Here is an 11,227-nt window from a genome sequence, read left to right as displayed (position 1 = left end):
ATATGAGTTCCATGAGACAAGTCACTTCATGTCTTTTTGTTCAGAACTATATCACCAGTGTCTACAACAATGTCCCAAGAGGCATCCAAAATAGTAGCTGAGTGAATGAATAAATAAATGAATGAGCGGATGAAGAAACTCTTTAGCCTTGGAGCTTTTGAAGCTTTTCCAGAAAGACCTTTTACACATCAAGGCCACAATAAGGGTGGGAATAAAAAATCAGAATCAGCTTCCATACTGTGATGTTGAGGAGATTCTCCATGCCCTTAATCAGAACTTTCTGGGAAATGCTGAGTTAAGGTCATGCAAGGCTAAGATAATTCACAAAGAGTCTGTTATATTTTCTAAGTCAAGACAAATAACAGATTCCAACTGTGACTTCATTCTCACACCCCCATAGAAAGTAACCTTGCTCAATGGTGGACAGTGATCAAAAGGATCAGGGTGATTTAGCTCACTCCCTCCTTGTGTTAAGATCATACCCAGCCAGGAATTGTTCCTAGCAGGGTCTCTCTAACCCTGGTGGAGCCAGCAAACATGTGTCTTATCTGTCATTCTGGAGCTGTCCTCTTCCCTGTCACCCATATCACTCAGTCACTATCCTTTGCACTAACTGACTATTATGACCATCCTGCAAAGGCCTGACACTCTACAGCCACACATTTTCTGTAAGGGTGAAGACCTGAGTGTCTTACCAGAGTTGAAATTTACAGACTAATAGTATTACCTTTTTGACTGATCCACTCTGGGAGCAAGTTAACAGGACAACTCTGGGACTTCTCCCTAATCTCCCTAAACTGAAAAGCATCAAGTGGAGGCTGCGATTCTCTGCTGACTAGCAGGGGATTGAACATCTTCCGTGTCCAACTCCTGGATCCATCTAAATGCTTAAGCCAACCCCTTTATCCTATATTCTATATGCCACAAGGCATATTTCTCTCTGCTCTAGACAGCTGCTACATCCACATGGGCCATGGATAAGACCACAGATTGGGAGTCAGACAGAGATGGATCTGAATCCATCCCTGCCCCTTATTGGCTATGTGACCGTGGTTAGCCAGTTCACTTCTTCAAGCTTCAGTTCTTTTATCTTTAAAGTGGGATGATAATAGTACCAACCTCCTAAGGTGGCTGAAAGGCTTTTTTAATGAAACATTGTGCCAGACACATAGGAAGGATTTAATACATGAATTAATTATTTCAATCTTTCAGGGCTCTTCTCCCCTATGGGAGGTTGTTGGCCCATATGGCAACCAGTGATCTCTCATCCCACATACCCATTTGCAAAATGACTTTGCCACTCCTCCCATTGAGAAATGGACTCTATTTCTCACCCTTCTCCTTGCATGAATATTCTGGGCTGGGCTATGACTTGCTTTGATCAATAGATGCAGAAGAGATGCTTTGTGACTTTAAGGACTAGAGCTTAAAAGACCTGGAGCATGTATTTCACTTTCTTGGAAGACAGCTGCTGTCTGAAGAAGCTTGGGTGGAGCCACTAAACTACAAGATAACACATGTAGAGAAAAGTCACTCGGAGGAAAACAGAGGCATCCCAGCCACCAGCCACCACCGAGGCCCAGACACGCCCATGAGCCATCCTGTGTATGAGCATTGGATTATTTCATTCTCTCTCCACGGTGGTCACATCTGAGCATTCACATACTAAAATATTACACATATTACTTCATCTTCAATTTATTTTCTTTAAATTCTCCTTTGGTTATGTTAGGGCATTATGTTGGTTTGGTCTTGAAATTATATTGTAGATGGGCTGTAGAAAGGTACTTCAAAAAGTTCTTGGAAAAATAGAATTGAAGAATATTATAAATCTTTCCATGAACTTTTTGAAGTATCTTGTATTATCTCTTCAATAAAGTGAAGTGTTATGAAATATTTGTTGTAAAAAGAGAGTAAAAGATGGTAAATCACTGCCTTTGGACAGTTTAACCTAATTCACCCAGACCCTGACTAAAGTTTAGTTACCCATATATTGTCTGTATAAAAAACTATCATTTTTCACAAACTCACTGATTCATTTCTTCTCTCATCGATCTCTTCGTCTAGGCCAGAGTTTCTCAACATTCTTTAATTCAAGGCTTTTTTGACTAACATGTAAATAACTTCTCTCTGTCTCTGTCTCTGTCTCTCTCTTTCTCTCTCTCTCTCTCTCTCTCTCTCACACACACACACACACACACACACACACACACACACTCACACACCAGACTTTGCTGAGGGAATCCCTACTGTACCAGTAGCAAGAGGCTCACCCCTTGTCATTACAGTAGAGAAGATGACAAGATCCTTGAGGAACTGACCAGCCAGGTGCATCTCCACATCCAATCCCTTTCCCCAAAGTACCTAGAACATGACTGAGCACTTAATACACATTTGGTTTATTACTTCTGCATTGACTCCATACAGCAGTAGATAATATTGCCTGAAATTAATATCAACTTGTTCCAATTTCTGACTCACTCACTCTTTCTAATCTCCAGAGGAAATATTTACCTCAACACCTGCCTCCACACATACACGAAAACCAAGAGCCCTAGAAATCCTCCTATGATATAAATATCTTCACATTAAATGCAATTTTGCACAAAACCAAGTTAATTGCCTAGACATATTCAGGGAGCTTGTATTAATTTTTTTAATAATGAAAGTTTATAAAGCATTTTTATGTGTGGAGAGAACTAACATATATTGCATTAGGAACTTCACATAATTTATCTCAACCCTCACACTGCTCCCTGACATAGCTATTATTATCCCCATTTCTCTGATGAAGAAATCGACAGAGAATCAGCTTTAGGTGGCTTGAAGGTCAAGGTCATATCCTGCCAACTAGAAGAGCCCAAGTCTCTGAAGACTAAGTCCACTGTGCTGTCTGCTACATCCCCATTGTTAGCAGCTGTAGAGAGGCAACATGGTCTGCAGAAATTACTTAATTTCTTTGGTCTTCACTTTACCCATCTGTAAAATGGGGAGGATAATATCACCAAAAACATCAAGTTGTGCAGATCTGAGTGGCTACAAATGAACAGGTTAGAACAGCATCTGGAGTATAGTAAGAATGGATAATCGTTATGTCTCAGCCTCTTCCGTTTTCTGCAGAAGGAATTTCTATGTGTTCAGGACAGTGAGGAGATACCTCATGCATTCATGGGAGATCAAGCTCTGACAAGGACGGGAAACAGGAAGTAAACAACCTGCACCAGGTGTCCTATAACAACCTGTTTTTTATTGCCCATGAAAAGGGCTTTCAACACTTGGTGATATCCAGTGCCTGTTGTCATGATTCATTTATTATTCTGACTTTTAAAACTGTGTTCCTAACACATGGGGCCATGAAAACCCACATCATGAATGAAATGCCAGCATTGGGATACCACAGAAGCAAGGCGTTTCAACCAGGGTTCACATCCTGGATTGCAGGAGAATCACAGGATGCAAGGGATCTTACTGATTGTATTGTGATACCACCCCTCCATTTTACTCAGGAGGAAACTGAGACACAGAAAGGGAGACAGCTCTGTGGAGATCACCCTCCTATCTCACATATCTCCTTTCTCCCCAGTGCAAATCCTATGCTCCAGCCATTGCAAGCTGCATGAGCCCCCAGGTAGACCACATCTTCACCACCATGCTTCTCTGCCTCACCCACCTGCCCTTCAGCCCAGAATCCTTCTCTCTGTCTATTCATCTAGCTGTATTTGTGGCTTGTCCACCCAACTCAGCTCAAGCCTCTGTTAGCTCTCACCTGGACTCTGGCAACAGACTCACCTGGTCTCTCTGCCTCCAGGCTTGCCTTCCTGCCTTCCTGATTTTGCTTGTTTAATGTAAAGCACATCATGGGCTTCCAGTCAAGATGGTGGAATACACAGTCCCTAATTTCACTCTCTCCCACAAGTCAACCAATTTACAACTATTAAAAAACAACAACAGCCAAGCTGGGGTTGCTAGAGCTCAGGGGAAGAGGAGGAGAGATCTATGGAGTACATGAAGGTGGGAGAAGCCACAATGAGAGAAAAAAAAAAAAACTCTACAGTCATTTCAAATTTCGGCCACTTCCAGGCTGGAGCTGCTGAGCTCATGGAGCAGGAGCTGGCAAAAAGCTGCAGCTTTGCCTTTCATATGGAGGCAGAAGGGAAGAAGAGGGTCTTGGTGGCTGCCAGGCCAGCAAGACCACTAATAGGTTCCCATGTACCCTCTTAGGAGTGAGGAGCCAGAACAACTAGAAAAAGGGAGCCATTCAGAGGCTGGTGAGTGATCTCAAGGGAACAGTGCATGACCCATCCCATGGGAAGTGTTTGGAGCACAGGAGGTGGGGGAGACAGGCCCACTGGAGGAACACTGGGGCACAGCAAGCACAGCTGATCTGCCCCCAATTAGTGTAGGACCACCCAGAGAAGACTGGTCAGGAATATAGAACTGCATGGGGTGCAGTTTGATGAAAGACTAAGGCCCAGACCAGAGTTTCCACACAACCCAGGTATACCAGATCTCTCGAGAGCCGGAAGTAGCTATAAAGTCAACCATTAAAATCTGAGCTGCACAAAAAGCCTTCCCCAGGGAATCAGCAGCAAAGCAGCAGTTTAGCTCAACCACACAGCTCAAGTACTGGTCCCCACAGGAAGTTCCCCCATTTTAGAAGTAAGCAAAGGACAACAAATTAGTTCCAGCACAGAGTTTAAGTGGTAGGAACAGCAAATAACCCAACACAGAACTGAAAGAAAAAACAAAATACCCACAACTAGAGACAAAGTTTGTTATTAACTAGTAAAAGTCTCACATCACCAAAGAACACATATAACACCTAGAAGGACTGGAAGTCCTCTGGGCTACCAAGCCAGAGAGGGGGAAGGGCTGGGGGCCTCAGCCATGCTCATGCTCCCCGACACCCACACCCAGTCCCAAGGGTGGGGACCTCGAGCCTTGGCCACACCCCCTGACACGTGCAACCAGCCCAGCAATAACCACTAAGCAACCACAGGAAGCACCCCAGGCTCTCCCAAGCTGGGACAGTGGAGGGGCCAAAGGCCTTGACCAAACCCCACAACACACACAACCAGCCCAGAGAAGACTACCAAGCTGCCACAAGAAGTGCCCTGGACTTCCACGCTGAGGTAGTAGGGGGCTAGTGCTTTAGCCACATTCTCCTGACATCTGCACACAGCTGAGCAATGACTGAGCCACTGCTGGAAGCCCCCTGGTCTCCCCTGTTGGAATGAGGGGGGTGCCACAGGCCTTAACCCTGCCCCTCCTCCATCCTCCTTCCATCCTACTTTCTTCCCCTTTCCCCTTTTCCCCTCCCTCCCAACTGCTTCACAATATCATATAATGTAAAAATATATATATTAATAAATAAATTTAAATAAATAAATAATGTAAAGCAGATCGTTACTCTTGCCTGCATTAAAAGTCTCCAATAGCTTCCAGAATGCTTAAGCTAAAACCCAAGCAAGGTCTAGTGGGATCTGCCCCTGCCCACTTCTCTGACCTCACTTCCTACCATCCTCCCTATACTGAGCTCCACCCTTGAGGGCTTTTCTTCTGTTCCCCAAACACGAAGTTCTTGCTAGGGGCCTAAGGGCTTTTGCACCTGCTTCTCCTCCTTCTCCTCCTCCCTGGAACTCTTGCCCTCACATATCCACAGCAGTAACTCCCTCTTGTCATTCAGGTCTCAGGCCAGATGTCACTGCCTGAGATTCCTCCCATCACCACATGGTTATTCTAACTTCTCATTACCCTGGGTATTGCTCTTTAAAACATTTCTGACTATCCGAAACTATCGTTTTTGCATTCACCGCCTGTCTCTCCCACTGGATGTTCTACTTTATTAGGAAAGAAATATGGTCCTGTTTGCTGATAAACTTCAGAGCCTAGCACAGTGCCTCGTACAGAGTAGGCACTCAATAAATTTTTACTAAGTGGATGAGCGAATCCACACCCAACCTTGCAGGGCATCTCCTAAAGGCTGATGTTTTCAAAAAGCTACAAAGTGGCACTTAATAGAGTTTCCAGTATCTATGGTCTGTCCACTGGGGTTTCTCACGATAGTCCCAAAATATTAGTCTCATCATGGCAGTTTCAGATATTGTTTTTCTTGAAATGTCTCACCATTCTTCCCTCTCATCTTTATCTGAGAACTTGGTTTTAATCCACTCACCACATTGAGATTTAAGTTTTTAAAATGGACAGATGGGGGCCGGCCCGGTGGCGCACTGGATAGTGCACCGCTTGGGAAGCGCGGCGGCGCTCCCGTCCGAGGGTTCGGATCCCACATGCAGACCGGCTCCCGCTCACTGGCTGAGCGAGGCGCGGGAGCAACACCGAGCGTTGCAATCCCGTTGCCGGTCCCCGGTCCGGTACGGGGGCAACACTGAGGGTTGCGATCCATTGCCGGACACGGAAAAAAGACAAAAGACAAAAAAAAAAAATAATAATAATAATAATAATAAAAAAAATAAAAAAAATAAAATGGACAGATGAAGTCTTCCTTTTCGTAAAAGATGCTTGAGATTCCAATATCAATGCGCCCATGGCCTCTTGCATTGACAGAGCAGAGCCCTCATCTCAGATGGCAGGGACCCTGGGCAGGGTGTCAAGACTCACTGGGTCTCTTTCCTTCTAAGGGGTGACTTTAACAGTTATTCAATGTCTCATTCTCTGTGTCTTCTCAAGTACGTTGGATGCTCTCTGGGGTCCCTTCCAAGGCTACAGTCAACATTTATTCATTCAACAAAAACAAATATTTATTCCATGCCTCTGTGCATGTCAAGGTGCTGGAAATACAGCATTGGAAAAAACAGCCAAAAAATCTCTACCTTTAAGAAGTTTAGATGATTTTCTAGAGTTTAATCTTCTACTTAATTCTCAAAAGTTTTGATTTTACTTATGGAGTATTTAGTTATGACAGAGTCAATTTCTTACGTCCTTCCAACCTAGGATAAGACTTCTAGTATTTAACTTCTAGCATCATACTCTGCCTTCTACCATGAGTGAAAAAATCCACCCCTGTCCATGCCAGGTGCTTAGCCCACCCAGTGTTTGGACTTTCCCCTGCTCTTTCTTCCCCACCAAACACCCTATACACATGGGGAAGGGTGTCAGCAGTACTAGTGAAGCACAGTGTTTTTGTGAAGAAAGAACATGGGCTACAGGCCAGGAGCCTTGATTAGTCCCCACTAAGCCACCCACTTGGCATAAGACCTTGAGAATGCCTCTTAACCACTATGGGTCTCAGTTTCCCTACCTATCAAATAGTGTGTGGTGGCCATGAGAATGTGCCTCTGAGACCTCCCACTGCATGCAGTGGAATTGACCCAGGGACCCAGCCTTGCTGTCAAAATCTGTCACCATATGGGCACTGCCAACAGCTCCCAGCTAAAGTCTGAGCATGGCAGGGGCACTTCTGGGAGACGTGGAACTCCTCTGACTAGCAACTTCAGCACAAGTACTCTCCGTCAGCATTGCTGAAACTGTCTTCAAATTGCATGGGGGTCTAAGACTTTTCCCACTCACACTCCTTTCCTCTATCCTCCACACGATATCTGTACGTGGTCTGACAGTTCCCAGCCTCCCTGCTCCTTCCCTGGTTTCCCTCAAGGGCAGTTTTCATAATCAACCTCTTGTATGTTTAATCCCATAACATCCCCTCCTTGAAGTAATACACTGGTACAACATACCTTATTTTCCCTCCTCAAATGTTGCTGTGAAGATGGCATTAGTGAAAATGTTTTATAAAGTATAGAAGGTTTTATAAAATGTAACGCACTGGATGAAAGAGACAGTGTCATTCATTCATTCATTCATTCATTCAGCAGTTAGGTATTGATCACCCACCATGAGCTGGGCCGTGGGCATAGGACCTGGAGGTAAAAGGAATAATGCTCTTCCTTGGGCAGATCACAGGCTAGAGGAGCCATCCAGATCCCTCATGGCCTTGCACTTAATAATACCTTAGATAATAGCATCTTAGATAATAATTTGTGGTGGAGAAATGGCAGGGGGAAGATACAGTAAAAAGAAAGATCAAGGAAAGAGGAAAGAAAGCGCAGCCATTACACCAGGTAACTGTGAGTTAGATAGTGGCTACCCGAGTATACGTGAGAGTTTTTTAAATTGTGCTCAAACGCAGTTTGTCGCTCTATTCCTGCCAGAGCCTTGCAGCACAAGGGTGGCTTGTTCGGATGCAATGGTTGTAAAGCTTTTGCAGGGAAACTCTTCAACTGTTGTTACCATTTTGTGGCCCAGAATATTCAGCTAGACAACAGACCTCCAGGAGAATATGCTCTATGTTATAATTTTCCAAAGGCGATACAATTAAAAAACCCAAGCAGATGGAAAGACGATTGCAGTGGACGGGAAAAGCTGTTAGCAGTTTCTATTTGTAGACAAAACCATTATTTTTTAACAGATCGCTGCCAGAATTTGATGGATCTGGTACTCTTTGCACCCTCTGCTTTGCAGAAAGCCCTGTAGCTTTTCAGACTTTGCAAACAGTTGCAGGATGCTATTTTTGCACATTTGTTTATGTCGAAAGCATTGGCTCATACAGTTTCACATTTAGCTCGCCGTTAATCTCTAAAGTGCCATCAGTGTATAGTTCCCAACCCTGAAAATTGGACTTCAAAATAAATGGCAGTGCGATCATCTTTTATTTAAAATATTACTGCACCCCATCATTCTATGTCTTGACATCATTCTATGTCAAGGCCCCCAGCTTGTTTATGGGAGAGCTTGATTACATAATTACATATTAGAAATCATTTGTAAGGAAAATTGATTGGTGTACTTTACAGCAAGGATTTCACCAGAAATAACCCTGCCTCTAGTTGCAGGAGTGGAGCTCCAGGTTGAAAGTGACACAGCATCTTCAGAAGCCTGTCACCATCTTGTTTATTTCTTATCACAGGAAGGAGTAATTGCTCACAGAGCAGTGAGGGACAAAATTGTCGGCTTTGAACCACCGTGATCGACAAATCAAGTTTTAGGCAGTATTACGGGGTATTGAAAAGAGTACTCAACAGGAATTCATGAGGCTCAACTTCTAGTTCCAGCCTTCCTGGTAATGCATAAACAAATCCTCCATGCCTCCATCAATAAATGGAAATGCAGCAGGAGGTTGCTAAGGGTAAGAGGTAGGTAGTGTCGACACAGACGCATGGGAGTTGAGCAAGGCACTAATAAGGATTACCCCAGACTGGAAGATTGATGAATGATGGGTGGATGACAGTCACTTGGCGGTCCCTCCTTGATGATGACAAGAGGACTTAGTACCCACTCAGCTTCCATACAGCCCAGGTTCCCAGGTCAAGTCTCTTCAGAGAGATATCACACTTTCCTGTCTGATATTTCTTTCCCCTGTTTGTGGCTTCCTTTTTTTTTTTTTTCATGATCTCCAGAAATAGGAAAATTTGTTCTGCAAAAAAATAAGTCCAGATCTTTCTGTGGTGTATGTGTGCAGCCTTTGTTTCTAGTTCTTCAGGAGACGATTTGGGTCATTTTTTATGAGTTGAGAGCAAGGAAAGCACACCAAGTAAAACCTCAAAATAGTATCAGTTCATGGAAATAAAATAATCAGCACCACAGCTCTAACCAACTGACTTAACTGGCCAGCCCTAAAATAGTAAACACAGCACCAACAACAACAGTAATTAGACCAGTCCTCCCAACAGCACTACACTCTTTTGATGAACCAATAGCATAAACGGAGAACTGTAGCATATATAGGAGTGCTTATTTGATTTAAAGTATTTTTTTAATTAACTTTCATTTTGCTTTTTTTCTCATTCCTGAAGTAAATCAGATTCATCATGGTAAAGAAAAGAAATGCACAGGAACAAAACAGAAGACAAAGAAGAAGGGAAGGAAGGAAGGAAGGAAGGAAGGAAGGAAGGAAGGAAGGAAGGAAGGAAGGAAAATAGGGAGGAAGAGGAAGAATTAAGGAAATAATCATACAGAATTTCTCTTCATAATCATCCGAAGAGAACAACTATAAATATTTTAGGGCATCTTCTCACATCCTCTTATTTTTTTTTTAATATTACTCTAGCCATAAGCTTTGTTTTTTATTTTTAAGTAAGTCTAAAGAAAGGTGGCTCAAGATGTAACATATCAATTTCTTTACTGAATAATTTTGAAGGAAAGACTGCATTGCAAAATTGTAATTAATTTAAGCAAAGTCATGTTTTCTGTGAATGTACAATATAAATTTACAGGAGTATAATTACACTGCACATACTGGTACTACTACTTGCATTTTTAACTCAACCATATATCATAAATAATGTCCCACATTACAGCACATTTCTTCAACGCCACCACTTTGAACAGCTGTATTGTATTCTGTTGCACATATGCGCTGCAATCCATTAACATCCTGGAAACTTCTTTGTCACCGTATCCTTTATTTACTTCCAGTTCCCTGGCATTTTTCTGGAAATGTTCCTGCCATTATAAAAGCAAAACATAACAACTGTGACCAGACCAAAGCCAGCCTCAGAAAGCAGATATTCTGAAGAAGGTTACCATGAGACCTTTCCAAGTAAACTTGCTTGTCTCCTCCACCAGGTGGTAAGATCTTTCAGGCTGTTGCCTTCACTTGCTGTATCACACTGTGAGCTTCCTCAGGGCAGGGATGAGGCTTCACCCACCTCCTCAACACCAGTGCCCATCCCATAGTATGCCTCAATAAATAATTGTCAAACTGGCCTAAACAAAACCCTTTCCCACTCATGAGTAAATGCCTACTCATCCTGCAGGAGTTTCCAACTCAACAATCACCTTCTTCTTTCGTGAACACATAGCTTGCGTTCCTCTCCACAGTAATTCCACAGGATTTTATCCATATCCTTTTGTATTTATTACAATAGACCTTCTGTGTCTGCATATCTTCTTTATTCTGCATGCTTATTCCCAGCACCTAGCAGAGTCTAGCATGAAATTGAATGAACAATCCGAGGTTGAGTTTTTTGCAACAAGCACAGTCATACAAAACATTGGTACCTAATAAATGCTTGTTGAATTGAATTGAACTGAACTGAGTTGGTGCTAGGATTTCCAACAGTAGAACTGGATAAATTGCTACCTCTTTATTTCTAGTTTTTACCTTAATGATCTTACTGATGTCCAATGATGGATCAGCACAGCATAAACTGTTTCCCCTTTATCACCTTCCAAAACCAAAAATGCTGACACTTTTCATGCCCCGTTGATT

The sequence above is a fragment of the Galeopterus variegatus genome, unplaced genomic scaffold, assembly GCF_000696425.1.
Source record: "Galeopterus variegatus unplaced genomic scaffold, G_variegatus-3.0.2 Scaffold113, whole genome shotgun sequence".
NCBI classification, from domain to species: domain Eukaryota; kingdom Metazoa; phylum Chordata; class Mammalia; order Dermoptera; family Cynocephalidae; genus Galeopterus; species Galeopterus variegatus.
Note: the sequence above shows the minus strand (reverse complement) of the source record.